Source organism: Ovis canadensis, chromosome 11 (genome assembly GCF_042477335.2).
Source record: "Ovis canadensis isolate MfBH-ARS-UI-01 breed Bighorn chromosome 11, ARS-UI_OviCan_v2, whole genome shotgun sequence".
Lineage (NCBI taxonomy): Eukaryota > Metazoa > Chordata > Mammalia > Artiodactyla > Bovidae > Ovis > Ovis canadensis.
Window position 1 is genome coordinate 32,622,507 of NC_091255.1, and position 18,861 is coordinate 32,641,367.

An 18,861-nucleotide genomic window follows, 5' to 3' on the forward strand; every position below is an offset into this window, starting at 1 on the left:
TGAACTGGCCAGATGTTTTCTAAATGCCCGAAACCCAAGATCTTAAGATATGAAGGGAAAAGAAAAAAAGAAAGAGAAGCTTTCTTCTGAGGATATAGTCAGTCATTGAGCTAGCCCTAACAGGAAGAAACTTTCTGGATTTTATGTGTGAACTGCAATGTCATTTCTCCCCCAGAACTAAGAGAAACTGCCTGAAGTTAGAACCAGAAGTGTCTCCCTCTTGCAAAGGAATGGAAGAGAACTTTTAATTAGCAAAAGCTGCTTGGAGCTTGGAGCCCCAGGGTTCTGAAAGCCTGCAACATCCAAAAGTGGGATCCATTCAACTTGGAACACATTAAGAGGGTGGGTTGACAATAATAAATGAGTGCTAATCAGTATGACAAAGTGTCTTTCTTTAAGTGATGTCCTGAAGTGAATAATGTTTAACTCTGCTCTGCAAATATGAGCAATTCATATGTGGTATAAATAATTTTAATGAAAAGCGTATTTTTGTTTAAAAAGAAGAATGAATATATTGACATGAAAAGATGTACAGCACATATTGCTGAATTTACAAAGTGGTAATGATGTGACATGTACTGTGTATCGAGCAAAAAAGGGCTGGGGAACAACCCCCGAGTCTTAGGTGGTGATTTCCACTGCAGAGGAGAATTGGACTGGGCAGAGGGGTGGGAAATGCACAAGGACTTTCACTTTCTACTCCATTTACTCTTTTTTTTTCATATTGTTTGTTATTTTACTTGCAATCCTATAGAATGACCTACTGGGACGAATGAGGATTTTTATTTTGGTGAGGGGAGTGTTCCAGGGATTGAACAATGCCCCCAGACGTAGAAGCATAGAGTCTTAACCACTGGACCACCAGGGAAGTCCCTCCGTTTACTCTTATTTGAAGTTTCTCACTGAATTCTGTGGCTTGCCAGGTGGCTCAGTGGTAAAGAATCCACTTGCCAATGGAATCGCCGCAGGAGACGGGTTTCATCCCAGGGTCAAGACTACCTCCTGGAGGACGAAATGGCAACCCACTCCAGTATCCTTGCCAGGAAAATCCCACGCACAGAGGAGTCTGGTGGGCTGCAGTCCACAGGGTCGCAAAGAGTCAGACACGACTGAGAGATGGAGCACACAGTCACTGAATTCTGTAATATAGAAAATTTTTAAATAAATTCTATTGGTGGATACGGGAGTGGGAGGAGTAAAATGAATCGACTGCAGTATTTTCTCTCCAGCCTTCAAAGTGTCCTCTGTCATCCTCATCTTTGAGGAAAAAAAAAAAGTAAGTTGCTTATCCATCCAATATAAGGCCACTGGCTTCACTTGATTTAGATTCACAGGCTCCAGAGAGACATAAAGTAGCCATTGGTCATCTTATCCATGCTGCCTCTTCTGAGATGAAAGCCAAACCCAAGCATCTCTAGCGTTAGAAAATACTCCCAGGGGACCTTTCCCCTTGTCCCATCTCCTGGCCCTGAAAATTCAATTTTCACCCTCCATTCCACACGAATGCCTACCTTACACCGGCACCAGCACACCTCCTCCCCCGAAAACCCTTGCACTGCTGCCTAGTTTTGAATCTTTTTTATGTAATTCCAGTCAAAGGTAGTGACTCATTTTGGTGGGGACTCATGTAGATTTTCATGATTCCTTATGATGCAGATATAGGGTCATGGCCTCTAGGAGCTTAAAGAAACCTCTGGAGATATTTTGGTCCAGCCACCCTGACTTCAGAAAACTCACATCCAAAGAAACTTGTTCCAAATGTTCTTGGCCTTCAACACAAATGTGAGCTTATTGAGGACAGCCAGGATCCATCTGCTAAGCTCAGCTAATGTCATTTTATAAACCATAAGCATCTATAACACATATGCCTCCTTGGACAAGTTCTCAGAAACATTTTCACATTGCTTCTTTCTCCCACACCCATGTCACTATCTAGAGGCCCACCATATGTGTCACAGAGGCAAAGGCACTGTTAGAACCCAAGAAAATTATGAAAGTAGTATGATTCCTTGTTATACTACTGGCACATAACAATATTCACAGAGCACTTTGAAATCTGTGTTCTCATTTGAATCTTGCATCTGCACAGAGGAGTATCATCCACAACAAGGACCAGAATTAGAAAATATCAATAAGAAGGCCAGCTTTTATTATCTTCACTTTGCAAATTAAAAAAAAAAAAACAGAAGCTAAGTGATTTTCCAAAGGCCATGGGGTTAGTAGGGCTTCCTAGGTGGTCCAGTGGTAAAGAATCTTCCTGTCAGTGCAGGAGACGCAAGAGACATCAGTTCGATCCCTGGGTGGAGAAGATCCCCTGGAGAAGGAAATGGCAACCCACTCCAGTATTCTTGCCTAGGAAATACCATGGGCAGAGGAACCTGGCAGGCTACAGTCCATGGGGGTCACAAAGAATCAGATCGACTGAGTTACTGAGCTTGGATGCATATAGGGTTAGTTAGTAGGGCAGCCTGCAAGTGCTGACTCACAGCCCAGTATTTTTGCTTTCCTCCATGACTGCCTCTAAGAAATCACCAAAGACTTCTGAACTAAACAGAGTGATGCTGACTCTCAGCGTAATGAGTCTTGGAAATGGGAAAGGCACGACAGCTTAGAGAAGAGAACCTTAGGGTATCCAGGGACTTGCTTTCTAACCCAGCCTCTTCTACTTAAGGCCACATGAGCTTTCGAAGCCATTCCTTCCTTCCACATATCTTGCACCTTTTTTCATTCATCTATTATATGATAAATACTCAGACCCCCTCCTCCCACAGGATACCGAAGGCTATGGGGAAAAAGGGGGCCTTAGGTAATTCAATTAAATGGACAGGTGATACGATTGAGAGCAGGAGGTTATGTCCAGGAATAACTCATGCATAGTGAAGCTCTGATGAATAAAGGCTGGTTCTTGGGCTGTGGCAACTGGAGAGATGCCCAGACGGGAGGCAGTAGCAGTGGTCGAGGCAGAGATGTGACAGCCCGAGAGGCAGAGGTCACTGAAACGGAAAGAAGTGAACTTGGGAAGGAATCTTGGAACATCAGCCAGAAAACATCTACACTTGTTTTCAGAGTTTATGTTTGTAGGATCTGAAGAGATTAGGATATTAAGGCCCTAAAAGACTTCAGACCTTTGTTTGGTATTTACTAATAGTTGCCCAGGCCAGGATATATGGAAAAGCAAATATGAATCAAGCTTCCTCCACGTGCCGGGCAGCAAGCTGAGCAACCCATGCTCCTTGTTGCATTAAACTAGTGGTGGTCAAGCGAGGTCAGCAGTGGACCCAGAAGTTGGGAGGCCTGGCTTCTGGGCAGACACTGCTATTTATTAGCTATGTGACACTGGACAGATCAGTTACCCTCCATGGGCCCCAGTTTCTCATTTATGAAACGGGAATCATAGCACACAATTCAAATGATTATTCTGAGAATTAAATAAATTGAAATACAGAATTAGTGTGTTGATAAGTATAATGTTCCTCGGTGGCCCTTCTCTGGTGGCTTACTGGGTAAAGAATCTACTTGCAGTGCAGGAGACCCAGGTTCAATCCTTGGGTTGGGAAGATCCCCTGGAGAAGGAAATGGCAACCCACTCCAGTTTTGTTGCCTGGAGAATCCCATGGACAGAGGAGCCTGGTGGGCTACAGTCCATGGGGTCACAAGAGTTGGATGTGACTTAGAGACTAAACCAGCACCACAAGTATAAGGTAGAAGGTGTTAAAAATCCATGGGGTTTTGAGTTGCATCTTTCTAGAGTTTGTGACCTCATGCTAGAAAGCACCAGAACAGGAACTTACTGCCCCAAACTCCAGCCTTGCCCGGTCAGTGTTAATGTCCTTTGTATCACCGTGGCCCTCACTTCCCTTGAATGAACTAGTGAAAGACTCAGAACAATGGAAGCTTCTGCCCTGCCGTGGACACCTGGAAGAGGGCCTGATTAATTCCCTGGGTCCCAAAACACTTTGCTAACTTCTCGAGCTCAGCGGAGCCTCAGGAGGTTCAGCCATCTTCATGGATGTTCACCCACCCATCCATCTTTCTCACAAAGTTTCCCACCGAGACAGCGGTGACGGGGATGGGAATTGAAGTCCTCGAATGTTCCACAAACAGAATCCTCTAATTAGCTCCCAAATGAGAGCTCAGGACAACTTGGCTGAGAGGTGGCTGGGGATTTGCTGATTGTCTTCTCCATCTCTGCTAACAAGGCCAGAGGGAAGGGACACCCAGCAAAGATTTTGCTTTCCTTTAGAAAGAAATCAGACCTTAGAGAGGAGGCTGGAGGAGGCCAATTAGTGATAGATGGTTTCAGTAGTGTCATTAACAAGATTCATTAACAAAGGTGCCAATAGAGGGAAGATGTGTTCAAAACAAGGTTGCCTGGGTGTGAGTCTCAGCCTCTCTGCACACACTTGCCGCCATTTCTTCACTTTTTTCTGACTTTTGGCATTGTGTGCTTCCATCCTCGTCACACCCCAAAACTCTCCTGTCCACCCACCCCTCCTCCATCACGGCCTGGTTTTCTTCAATCCCATATTAAATAAATGTGCCTACTCTGTTGTATGTATTGGCTGTATCATTTTATATCTGCATCAGGATTTCCTTAATCAACTCTATCCTAACCCTTTAGACTGCTTTCAGTTTTCCATTATTAAATGCAAAGTTTTATATGTCTCTGCACAGCTGTTTCCTTGATTGGACCGTAGGCATGTATATATCTTCAACTCTTATGAATATTGACAAATTATCAACTAGATGCATTGTAACATTTGAATGTTCTGCCAATTCAATGCAAGAAGGCCCCTTTCCAGACCTTAAGCAACTTCAGGTATTATCATTTAAACCAGGGATCCCCCAACCCCCAGGAACTGGGCCACAGAACAGGGGGTGAGTGGTGGGCAGGTAAGTGAGTGAAGCTTCATCTAGCACTCCCCATCACTTCCACTGCGACCTGAACCATCCCCACCATTGCTTGCATTGCCACCTGAACACGGCACACTCCTGTTTTTTGTGGAAAAAAACTGTCTTCATGAAATTGGTCTCTGGTGCCAAAAAGGCTGGGGACTGAAATCTTTACAATGTGATAATCCCTGTTTCCCATTACTGTTCTACTTTGCATTTTATTGTAAAGGTTCTTTTTCTTCTTCTTTGAGTGCAAGTATTAACTCTTAGCTGCAACTGTTTTCCTTATTTATATTTGCCTCACATTAATGCGAATTGTGTTTTTGACACACAAACTTTTATCTTCTGTAGTCAAGTATATAAATATTTTACTTTATGACATCTTTCTTTGCTGCCATACTTGAAATTATTTTCCTCATCTCAAGTTTATATAAATAGTCATCTATTTTTCTACTATGTATTTTATAATTTTATTTTTTATGTTTCCCATTTTTCCATCCAAAATTTTAGTACATGATTTGATATAGGGATACAATGCCCCGTTTCCCCCTCCTCCGCTGAAGATGAGGGTTCCTTTCCCTGTTTCGTCGGGAAAGGATTCCCGGCGTTCCCGTCGCATCTCAAGAGGAGGCGCTCTCAACAGGAAAGTCGAGAGGAACTCCAGGGATCGTGCCACCATTCCAAAAGACCCCCAAATGTCTCAGTCCACTCCAGAGGAACCTGATTTCCCTGCACTGCCTCGTTTTTTAACTCTATAGCCTGTGCTCCCAAGACAGTTCCCAATAACTTGAAGAATGCTTTTGTCAAATATTAAATGTTCGCGTACACTGATCTCTGCTTCTGAACAACTTTATATTCTGTTACACCATTCTGTGCTTGTGCCACAGTGTTTCAGCCACTGTAGCTGTGGAGCGGACCCACAGGTCTGATACCTCATATTCACATTGCATTCTCATTACTCTTTCCTCCCAAATTATTAATAGTTGGTAAGTATCACATGTTCTCTCTTCCAGTTTAGCTATAGAATCATTTTTCTCACTGGAATCTTCTACCATTGGGGTTTTACTTAGAATTTGTTGAATTTCTAATTTGGGGTTGGAAGCTTTACAGTATAGGATCTTTCCATGATATGGTCTATCCATTCATTCAAGTGTTATTTCTAAAGAAAAGTTTTGAAGGTTTCTTAAAAAATGAGTTTCCCTGTTTTTATTAAATTTATTTCAAGATATATAATATTTTACTCTCATAAAGTGGATATTTAATGAGATATGAATATTTTAAGACTCTTAATCTGTGTTGTTAAACTATCTCATAACAGAAAGGTGATGCCTTAATCTCCATTTAGAAGTTGTCCATATCCATTTTACCACATCGTCACAAATATTAATTATTTTTAATCATTTCAAATTTGAGAGGCAAAAATATATTAAAATTTTACTTTGCATTTTCTGTTTCATAGTGAAGCTGAGTATTTCCTTCTACTAAACATGGTATTTTTCTCTTTTGTAAATTGTCTTTTATGTTCTTGGCTTATTCAGTGAGATGTCAGCATTTTCACTTCAATATTTTTATTTTTTAGTTTGTTTCAGATTTCTATTAGATCTTTACAGGTTAAATATATTAACATTTTCATATTTTCTGCAAATATTTCCCCAAATTTGTTGCTTGTCTTTTAATTTCGGTAATTTTTACATATATTTTTAAAATGTTTATGTAGTCAGATCTATTGATCTTTTCCTTCATGCCTTCTTCCATTGCTTACATGCCTAGAATGCCTGCTATAGTTGACAATTATATAAATAGTCACTTATTTGTTCTCTTGGGTTTTTAAAATTTGGAGCTTTGTATTTAACTCTTAAATCTATCCTGCATTTATTTTGGCACATCGTGTAATGTAATATATACATCCAGGAGGTCTTTATTTTTCAAATGAGAAATCAATAGCCTCAACAGGAGAGAATAATCCATTCCCTGCTCCACCCTCACTGATTTATAATGCTTAATTTATGATGAGAATGCAAGTTGTTGCAACATCTTTGAAGATCATTTTGCCAGTATCTAATAAAGATGAAAATGTACATACCCTATAACCCAGCAGCGTCACTCTTAGGTTTATGCTCAAGACAAGAGCATCCATGGGCACACACATAAAAAATGTCCACAGAAGCATTATTCATAATGGTCCATTGAAAACCCAAATGTCCATCATCAATATAATAGAAAAATATTCTGTTGTACATTAATACAATAGGGTGTAATACAGTCATGAACATGAAGTTGTTAAAAATTTATAAACAGAAAACTCATCTATTGATAGAGTTGGGAGACCAGAAGGGGGAGCTCTCCAGCCCTGTGTGGATCCAGAGCCCAACAGAAAGAAAGACTCCTGTTCTAGCAGGGACTCAGCCAATGAAAAGCAATGAATTCTTTGTTTGCTACAGCCCTCCCAACTTCCTTTAGCCCCCATGATATTATTCTCCTTCCGTTGCCGTAGGGGGACTTGCACTTGGCTCTCCATGGTTGCAAACTCTGAACTGCAGTTCTCTGCTGATCCTGAATTAACCCATCTTTGCTGGAGAAATGTCTGGCAGTCTATTTGTTTTAGGTCAACAAACCAAACCCATACCTGAATACTTGGAAGAATCTTGGAAGCATAGTAAGGAAAAGAGAATACGTATTATATGAATTCTATGTATATATATATATATATATAGGCTTCCTAGGTGGTGCTAGTGGTAAAGAACCCGCTTGCCAATGTAGGAGACATGAGGTGCAAGTTCTATCCCTGGGAAGATCCCCTGGAAGAGGGCAGGGAAACCCACTCCACTATTCTTGCCTGGAGAATCCCAGGGACAAAGGAGCCTCGGTGGGCTACAGTCCATAGGGTCACAAAGAGTCAGATACAACTGAAGTTACATCCACATGGAAGAAAGAATAATGACACTACAGGAAACAGGGCATGTAATTAAGAGAGAATGAATGCTATTAGAAAAATAAATATCTATTATAGCTTTTTCCTTATCTTTTAATTCATCATCTCTAATTTTTTTCTCTTCCTTTTTCTGCAACCTTTTCTGTAAATCCTCTAGACCTTTCTACTCAAAGTGTGGTCTGCTACCCGGCAGCATCTGTGTTATGTGAAAGTTTGTTGGAAATTCACAATCACAGGCCTTCCTCAAACCTTCTACATCAAAACCTGCATTTAAACAAGATATCCACATAATATATATGCATAGTGTGGAAGGAAAATCAAAATGGAGTTATATAGCTAAGAGAGCTCTCTCAAATGGAGCCAGGAGGCCGTTGAAGAAGTGTGACGATGAATGTCGCAACCCAGATGGAGTCTGAACTTTGACCATTTACAGTAAGTTCCCTACATACACACCTTCAAGCTTTGAACTTTCAAAGATGCGAACGTGTGCTCCATCCCATCGGGCGTGAGTGAAACTGCATCCTGCCTTCTGTCTCCTGTTACTGATGATCCTTCAACTCTACCATCTCCCACCTCCCCTCCCTCCTCCAACCAGTAACTCTTCCTGCCTGTTCACTCGATTCCAGGCCCTGAAGCCAGCTGCTGTACCGTACTACCATACTTTTCAAGGTATTGTAAGATTAAAAAGGTTTTCTTTATTATAAACCTATTACAGTACAGTCTATACAGCCTATTGTGTTAGTTGGGTAACACAACTAACTTTGTTGGGCTTACGAACAAATTGGACTTACAAACACACTCTCAGAATGGATCTCAGACATACTCTTTTGTCTTACTGCAGACAACCAGAAGATTTGCCCAATATTTCAGAAACTCAAAGTACTTATTGGACCTGTGCCCTAAATAACTCCTAACAAACTCTCTCTTACAGACAAATACTTTCTTGCATCGGTGAGTGCTTAGTTACTTCAGTCGTGTCCACCTCTTGGACTGTAGCCCGCCAGGCTCCTCTGTCCGTAGGATTCTCCAGGCAAGAATACTGGAGTGGGTTGCCATTTCCTTCTCCTGGGGATCTTCCCTACCCAGGGATCGAACTTGGGTGTCCCGCATTGTGGGAAGATTCTTTATCAATTGAACTACATCCAAGTTAATTCTGATTCTTGCCAGACAACTTTAACAACATTGTGGCTTTTGCCTTTCTAATTCCCCTGCCCCTTTCTCTTCCCTGAAACCTCATTTTACCCAAATCTGTGTCTCCACGACTGCAGCTCCTAAGACCTCAAATAAACTCTTTCTTATTTACAGCCTTCTCTATTTCTTGGTCAACAATGGCAAAGTTGGTAAAGTTAAAAATGGTAAAGTTCTTGAAGTTGGTTCTAGAGTCTTAATTCAGTTTTCTGCAGTGATAACCCTAATTCTTTATTTTAAAAATTGAGGAGGATGGGACTTCCATGGTGGTCCAGTGGTTAAAAATCTGTTTTCCAATGCAGGAGACATGGGTTCAATTCCTGGTCGGGGAACTAAGATCCCACATGCCATGGTGCAACTAAGCCCATGCTCAACTAGAGAGCCTGCCCGCCGTAAATACTGAGCCCGCATGCTCTAGAGTCCATGCTCTACAAAAAGAGAAGCCATGAGCTGCCACAAAACAAAGCCCACAGACTGTAACAAAGATCCAGCATGACCCCCCAAATTTTTTTTTGAGGAGATGATTTTCCAAAGAACTTTTCTGCTGAACCCCTTTGCAAGCTTTTATTGGTTTAACAAGATCTTTCAGGATCACTGAGAACATGCTTTAGAGCTTTTAAGCATTCTCCTGTGTCCTCCATTAAGTCTGCCCCAATGAGAACCATGTATTCAGAATATTCAGCTTGGCTCTCCCTGCTGTCTACTGACCTTCCTTTGTTGACCCTTGCCTGCAGGAGTCCAGATTTAGAGCACTGGGAGCAAATATGAATTCCTTAAGCTTCTGTGCTGGTCCAGCTTCATAGAGTCCTGGGTGGAGTGGGGTGGTGGTAAGATGTCAGCTAATGGGCTGACAGTGCCTCCAAAGAGCAATGTGGGAAAGCCCGCTGTGTTCTCTGGGTTAACATCAGGTCCAAAGCTCAACTCTGGGCTTCCCAGGTGCTGCTAGTGATGAAGAACCTGTCTGCCAATGCAGGAGACCAAAGAGATGAGGGTTCAATCCCTGGGTCAGGAAGATCCCCTGGAGAAGGGCATGGCAACCCATTCCAGTATTCTTACCTGGAGAATCCCATGAACAGAGGAGTCTGGTGGGCTACAGTCCATAGGGTTGCAAAGAGTTGGACACTACTGAAGTGACTCAGCACACACAGCACAAACTTAAACTCTATCTGTGGGCTTTGCATAACCCTGGGGAGGGGAGCATGGCTCTTGGGAAAGTATGAGAATGGGAGGACCTGCTCTATCATAGCGTCTCTCTCTCTCCCCCTGCCTCTCTCCCTCTCTCTCTCTCTCTCTCTCTCTCTCTCTTTGTCTTTCAAGCTGTTATCTAAGGGCACTGAGTCACAATGGATTTTGAATCTTGTTGAACGCAGCCATGACCATAGACTGCACATTTTCATCAAAAGCAGTGATCTTCTCCAGTGTATCTGTTCCAACTTCATCATCTTCAACTACACACTGTATTTGAAGTTTTTTAATTCCATACCTCACTGGATCTAGTTTAGAAGATGCCCAGACTAAGCCTTCTGCTTGAATACTTCTGACACGCTTCTCCAGTTTTTCCATACTTTTCTCATCATCCCAAGGGTTCATGTCTGGTAAGACAGAAGACTTGGCAACAAGTGATGGTTGTTTGGCTTTCTTTGACTCATTCCGTGCAAGTTCTTCTCTTAGCCTCTTGGCTTCTTCACTTTCCTCCTCCTCCTCAGATCCAGAGGGATCAATGTCCTCATCATCTTCATTATCTGTAGCTCCACTTTCTGTGGTGCCTTCCACATTAGCAGGGCCATACTTGTCCAAAGCTTTCTTCACCCCTGGCAGGCTGGTCTTTTTGTAAGATTGGATGTGATTGTACCTTGGGCTCCCCTGCTGGCTCAGACAGTAAAGAGTCCACCTGCCAGTGCAGGAGACCCAGGTTCAGTCCCTGGATTGGGAAGATCCCTTGGAGAAGGGAATGGCAATCCACTTCAGTATTCCTGCCTGGAGAATTCCATGGACAGAGGAGTCTGTTGGGCTTCACTCCGTGGGGTCGTGATTGAGTGACTTTCACTTCATATACCAACATATGGCATGACACAAGTCAGGAGGTGGTGGGCTCAAGACGGCTTCAAATTCTGCCATGTTTGCTTCTGATGACATAGACCCCCAGATGTAGCTCTTGTCCGCCAAGGAGTCATTCAGTGCCCAGAGGTGGGCAGGGCTTTTCAGGTTTTCAAAACCCATGATGACAACTGCTGGAGAACTGGGTGGCAGTGGAGGAAAAGAGAAGCGCAGGCAGTTGCCGCCGAGCACTAAGAGGGGAAAAACGGAGTGATAGCATCTTTGTTCGACACTTCACGTGCATTTACACCCACCTCGCATCTCTTTTGTGACCCTCTTTTGTAAACCCTATGAGATAGAGTTAGTCTTTCAGAGCCTCTTTATTTTCCCTGTCACATGATTTTAAAACTTTGATCTTGACATCATAGAGGCAGGAACTTCTGGGTCTAGTACAAGTCTCTTGTGGGTGAGTCCATTTTGTGGGTGGATATCACTGAGTTCTGCCAACCAGGTTTAAATCCCCATTAGTGAATTTTGTCACACTAACTGTAAATCTTTTATTGGTTCTACTGGTAATCAACCACTTGATAATAGGAACACATACAGTGTTCCAAAGTTTCTGCCCTCATCTCATTAAATGTCCATGTGAGTGAAAGTTAATCAGTCATGTCCGACTCTTTGCGACCCCATGGAATATACAGTGAATAGAATTCTCTAGGCCAGAATACTGGAGTGGGTAGCCTTTCCATTCTCCAAGGGATCTTCCCAGCTCAGGGACTGAACCCAGGTCTCCCACATTCCAGGAAGATTCCTTACCAGCTGAGCCACAAGAGAAGCCCAAGAATACTGGAGTGGGTAGCCTCTCCACTCTCCAGCGGATCTTCCCAACGCAGGAATCAAACCAGGGTCTCCTGCATTGCAGGTGGATTCTTGACCAACTGAGCTATCAGGGAAGCCCAAATGTCCACAGATTATTTTACCTATTTTTATATATAATAGTTAAATATATAATAAGAGATTATTATATAATATATTATAATTATATTATTAAATTATATTATTAATATATTTATTATAATTGTAATAATTATAATCACTATAATATTAATATATAATATATTATAATATATAATTAATTAAATATCAAAGTTGTATATTGTCACCCTACTTATTTAACTTATATGCACAGTACATTATGAGAAACGCTGGACTAGAAGAAACACAAGCTGGAATCAAGATTTCCAGGAGAAATATCAATAACCTCAGATATGCAGATGACACCACCCTTACGGCAGAAAGTGAAGAGGAACTAAAAAGCCTCTTGATGAAAGTGAAAGAGGAGAGTGAAAAAGTCGGCTTAAAGCTCAACATTCAGAAAACGAAGATCGTGGCATCCGGTCCCATCACTCCATGGGAAATAGATGGGGAAACAGTGGAAACAGTGTCAGACTTTATTTTTTTTTGGCTCCAAAATCACTGCAGATGGTGATTGCAGCCACGAAATTAAAAGACGCTTACTCCTTGGAAGAAAAGTTATGACCAACCTAGATAGCATATTCAAAAGCAGAGACATTACTTTGCCAACTAAGGTCCGTCTAGTCAAGGCCATGGTTTTTCCTGTGGTCATGTATGGATGTGAGAGGTGGACTGTGAAGAAGGCTGAGTGCTGAAGAATGGATGCTTTTGAACTGTGGTGTTGGAGAAGACTCTTGAGAGTCCCTTGGACTGCAAGGAGATCCAACCAGTCCATTCTGAAGGAGATCAGCCCTGGGATTTCTTTGGAAGGAATGATGCTAAGGCTGAAACTCCAGTATTTTTGCCACCTCATGCGAAGAGTTGACTCATTGGAAAAGACTCTGATGCTGGGAGGGATTGGGGGCAGGAGGAGAAGGGGACGACCAAGGATGAGATGGCTGGATGGCATCAGTGACTCGATGGACTCGAGTCTGAGTGAACTCATGGAGGCCTGGTGTGCTGCAATTCATGGGGTTGCTGAGAGTCGGACACAACTGAGGACTGAACTGAACTGATATTATAATTATATATTAGTTATATAATATTATATACCTTATATAATATATTCATAATAACATATAATATAATATATAACTTTATTATATATTATAATATATTATAAATATACAATATAATTTTATTATTATATTATTAGATAATATTAATATAGTATATATTAATTAATATATGAAAATTATATAATAAAATAATTATTTAATTATAAATGATATGTTAATATATTATACATATGTTATATAGCTATAGTTATATATAATATAATATTATTTATAATAATTATATAATAATCTATATAACGCATATTATATATAATAGAAGACTTCTGAGGCTTCCTGGAAAACTTTACTATATATATAATAGTATAATATAATATTATATTATTATATATAATATATTATTATAATGTTATTATATATAATAGTTACATAATTATTATACATAATATATAAATATATAATAACATATTATAATCTATAATAATAACATTGTTATATTTATAATATACAATATATATTATTAATACATATACTTTGTGTATAAATATATTAATATATTGTTATATAATTAATACATTATGATATAATATATTATGATATTATGTATATTATAATAATATAAGAATTTAAAATGTCCATAGATGATTTTAATTCTTTAGGTAAAAACCATTGGAGGAAATAAGGGCTATTATTTTTAGAAGAAATTGTTCCATCTGAAGCTGTAGGTTCAGTGTGTCTGTGGGAGGAGAGTTCAGGATTTTCCTTCATTACCATCTTGAACCAGCTATTATTTTTAAAATACAAAGAAGAAAATACTCATAATCCTATTACTGTCATTTTACTACACTATCTTCCATTCTTTCTCCCCAGTTTTCAGTTCAGTTCAGTTGAGTCACTCAGTCGTGTCCAACTCTTTGCGACCCCATGAATCGCAGCACGCCAGGCCTCCCTGTCCATCACCAACTCCCGGAATTCACTCAAACTCACTTCCATTGAGTCGATGATGCCATCCAGCCATCTCATTCCAAGGGACTCTCAAGAATCTTCTCCAAGACCACAGTTCAAAAGCATCAATTCTTCGGTGCTCAGCTTTCTTCACAGTCCAGCTCTTACATCCATACATGACTACTGGAAAAACCATAGCCTTGACTAGACAGACGTTTGTTGGCAAAGTAATGTCTCTGCTTTTGAATAAGCTATCTAGGTTGGTCATAGCTTTCATTCCAAGGAGTAAGCGTCTTTTAATCCCCAATGTTATTGAGATACAATTGACCTATACATTCTTTTGTTATATAATAATTTTAAAAAATTGCTTGACAGATGTCAACTGGGGCCCTCCTGATTTAGAGATCCAGGTAAAACTGCCTTGGACTTTCAAACTTTCAAAGATCACACCCGGGGAAAATTCCAAGTCTGCCACAAGACTTCTGAGGCTTCCTGGAAGCCTTTACAAAATCTTGACTTCCGCTGAGGTTCTGCTCACAGAGAGGCAGACTTCCTGCTGCATCCCTTCAACCCAGACCTGAAATAGACACCTCCTTTGAATTCCACGTTCTCAACTCAGTCACTGCAAAAGTATTTCAAATTATGCAGATTCAGATGTTTCATCATTTCTGCAGTTGATGTTCTTATTTTTCCTTTTTCTTATTTTTCTTATATTTTTTCCTGATCTCCTATTCTTTCTTCTCTCTTCTCCCAAGTGTGAGGAAGATCTCATTCCAAGAACGTATGGTGGTACAGAGCCTAAGAGCCTCTATAAGTCAAGTCTCAGGGGCGCTAGAATGCGGTGTGTGTGATCACACGCAGAGAGGTGGATGAGGAACCAAGCTGGTTTCTCAGACAGTTCCCAGAGGCAGAACTCAACCCGACTTCTCTGTCTTGCTAAGTCACATCAGTCGTGTCCGACTCTGTGCGACCCCATAGACAGCAGCCCACCAGGCTCCCCCATCCCTGGGATTCTCCAGGCAAGAACACTGGAGTGGGTTGCCATTTCCTTCTCCAATGCATGAAAAGTGAAAGTGAAGTCGCTCAGTCATATCCGACTCTTCGTGACCCCATGGACTGCAGCCTACCAGGCTCCTCTGTCCATGGGATTTTCCAGGCAAGAGTACTGGAGTGGGCTGCCATTGCCTTCTCTGTTCTCTGTCTTAGGGTGTCTTTAATCATCTAGTAAACTTTTTTCATTGTACTTAACTACTTAAGTTATATATTTGAGGATTCAGTTTTTCACATCCGCTGCTTGTCAACTCCTTTGGGTTGAATGCCACTTTCTTTTAGATATATTCTTTCTGAAGTAATGTGTTTTCCTTCTCTATTTTATGCCTTTCATGACTGTGGTTTCAAACACATGCTTCTCTATCAGTTCTATATAAAAGAGCATGCCAAAGAGTCCCCCATCCCAAGTATGTTTATGAAGTCCTAACATTGTTCAGATGTGTGATTTTAAAGTATTCTAGTTCCCATGTTGCCTTCTCCTTCAAATTTTAAATTGTAAAGCAATGTGAATCTTAAAACCAAGTTTAATCCTACCTGTTTCTTAATATGTCTTTTCCAGGTGACCTGTCATTTTATCCTTTTCTGTGGGATTATATTTTCGAATGTTTTGATTGAAAACAAAAATCAACAAGTTGGAGGAAGAGTAAAGATGGCGGAGGAATAGGACAGGAAGACCACTTTCTCCCTCACAAATTCCTCAAAAGAACATTTCAACACCGAGCAAACTCCACAAAACAACTTCCGTAGGCTGGCAGAGGACATCAGGCAACCAGAAAAGCAGACCATTGTCTTCAAAACAGGACTGAGCACAGAACAAAGGACGGAACAGAAAAAGCCGGCTGCAGACCATCCCCCGCTGGGGACAGGCAGCCAGAGCCATAAGGACCGGAAAGGGGCAAGTGCAGACCCGGAGAGACTTTACTTGCCTAACTGCAAGCAGGCTCCTTTGCTAAGACTTCTGGGGGTGCTGGACAGTCACCATCGGCCTCACGGGGGGCGCCAGCGGTCCACCCAGAAAGCTGAGCAGCAGTGGCAGAAAAGGTGAAAAGCCGCGGCAATCGCGCTCCCCAAACTCCTGAGCTACTCGGACCTGGGAAGGGCACAGAGCGCAGTCCCAACCGAATCTGTACCTCTGAGGGCTGCCTGAGCGCCGAACCTGAGCGGCTTGGACCAGGGAAGTGCACGCAGCCTAGGGCCGGCCCCAGACGGTTCCCAGCTGAGCATCATAGAGCCGGAGCGGTTTGTGTGCCGCGAGAAGGGACAGGTCAAGCGGGGCTGAGACACTGTGTGCACACGACAGTGCTATTTGTTTACAGCATCCCCCCTTCCCACAGCGCGACTGAACTAGTGAGCCTAAAAAACCAGCATAAAGAAGAAGTTAAACAGAGGGAACCACCTTGGAAGTGATCCCACATGGCCCACAACATCGGAGAAGGGCTAGATATATTTTTACTATTTTTAAAATCATTCCTTTTTTTTTGTTTTGTTTTGTTTCTTTTTTCTTTTTTTTCTAACTTTTTTTTCATTGTTAAGTCTTCTATTTCTCCTCTAATTTTTATTTCTATAACCTACTATTACTATTTTTAAAAAAAAAGACTTTTTTTTTTTTAAAGCAAACACCATATATAGTCTTTGGACGGTTGTTGGTGGTTTTTTGTGTGTGTTTTTTTTTTAAATAATTCTTATTGTTTTTCTTTTTTCCTTTCTTCCTTTTTCCTTCTGCTTCTTTTCTTTAATATTGTATTTTTGAAAATCCAACCTCTACTCTAGATTTTTAATCTTTGCTCTTAGGTTTTTGTTGTCAATTTTGTACATTTAAAAACCCAAACTTCACTACCCAAGTTTACCTGAGAGCGAGATTACTGGCTTGACCACTCTCTCCTCCTTTGGACTCTCCTTTTTCTCCACCAGGTGGCCTCTGTCTCTTTTCTCCCCCATCTCTTCTCTATCCAACTCTGTGAATCTCTGTGTGTTCCAGACGGTGGAGAACACCTAAGGAACTGGTTACTGGCAGGATTTGTCTCTCTCCTTCTCATTCCTCTCTCTTATCCTCCTGGTCACCTCTGTCTACTTCCACCCTCTCCTCTTCCCCATATAACTCCGTAAATACCTGTGAGAGGTCCAGACTATAGAGCACACATAAGGAAGTGACTACTGGCTAGCTTGCTCTCTCCTCTTTTGATCTCACCGCATCTCATTCCAGTTACCTCTAACTACCCCCTCCATCTTCTCTTCTCCTTGTAACTCAGTGAGCCTCTCTGAGTGTCCCTCAATGTGGAGAAACTTTTCATCTTTAACCTAGATGTTTTATCATCGGTGCTGTATAGATGGAGAAGTCTAGAGACTACTGTAAAAATAAAACTGAAAACCAGAAGCAGGAGGCTTAAATCCAAAGCCTGAAAACATTAGAGAACTCTTGAATTCAGGGAACATTAAGCAATAGGAGCTCATCAAATGCCTTCATACCTACACCAAAACCAAGCTCCACCCAAGGGCCAACAAGTTCCAAAACAAGACATACCACTCAAATTCTCCAGCAACACAGGAACACTCCCCTGAGCTTCAATATACAGGCAGCTCAAAATTATTCCAAAACCTTTGATGTCTCATAACCCATTACTGGTCACTTCACTGCACTCCAGAGAGAAGAAACCCAGCTCCACCCACCAGAACTCCAACACAAGCCTCCCTAACCAGGAAACCTTGACAAGCCACTGATAGAACCCCACCCACAGTGAGGAAGCTCCATAATAAAGAGAACTCCACAAATTACCAGAATATAAAAAGGCCACCCCAAACGCAGCAATATAACCAAGATGAAGAGACAGAGGAATACTCAGCAGGTAAAGGAACAGGAGAGTTGCCCACCAAACCAAACAAAAGAGGAAGAAGTAGGGAATCTACCTGAGAAGGAATTCCGAATATTGATAGTGAAAATGATCCAAAATCTTGAAATCAAAATGGAATCACAGATAAATAGCCTAGAGACAAGGATTGAGAAGATGCAAGAAAGGTTTAACAAGGACCTAGAAGAAATAAAAAAGAGTCAGAATATAATGAATAACGCAATAAATGAGATCAGAAACACTCTGGAGGCAACGAATAGTAGAATAACGGAGGCAGAAGATAGGATTAGTGAAATAGAAGATAGAATGGTAGAAATAAATGAATCAGAGAGGAAAAAAGAAAAACGAATTAAAAGAAACGAGGACAATCTCAGAGACCTCCAGGACAATATGAAATGCTCCAACATTCGAATTATAGGAGTCCCAGAAGAAGAAGACAGAATGAAAGATCATGAGAAAATCCTTGAGGAGATAATAGTTGAAAACTTCCCTAAAATGGGGAAGGAAATAATCACCCAAGTCCAAGAAACACAGAGTTCCAAATAGGATAAACTCAAGGTGAAACACCTCAAGACACATATGAATCAAATTAACAAAGATCAAACACAAAGAACAAATATTAAAAGCAGCAAGGGAAAAACAACAAATAACACACAAGGGGATTCCCATAAGGATAACAGCTGATCTTTCAATAGAAACTCTTCAGGCCAGGAGGGAATGGCAAGACATACTTAAAGTGATGAAAGACAATAACCTTCAGCCCAGATTACTGTACCCAGCAAGGATCTCATTCAAACACGAAGGAGAAATCAAAAGCTTTACAGACAAGCAAAAGCTGAGAGAATTCAGCACCACCAAACCAGCTCTCCAACAAATTCTAAAGGATATTCTCTAGACAGGAAACACGAAAAGGGTATTTAAACCCGAACTCAAAACAATA

The 18,861-nt window shown here is 41.2% G+C and overlaps 1 protein-coding gene across 4 annotated transcripts in view; it reads right to left on the reverse strand.

Annotated features, from left to right (window-relative positions):
- The window catches only part of LOC138447365 (olfactory receptor 3A2), a 106,155-nt gene that overhangs the window by 45,452 nt on the left and 41,842 nt on the right, over nt 1–18,861 (reverse strand). The window contains exon 2 of one of the 4 annotated variants that reach the window (XR_011259810.1): nt 1,000–1,139. The exons of the other annotated variants lie outside the window; for them this stretch is intronic. The gene's annotated coding sequence lies outside the window, so the exon portion shown is untranslated. The remainder of the gene's footprint in view (nt 1–999; nt 1,140–18,861) is intronic. 4 annotated transcript variants of the gene reach the window in all.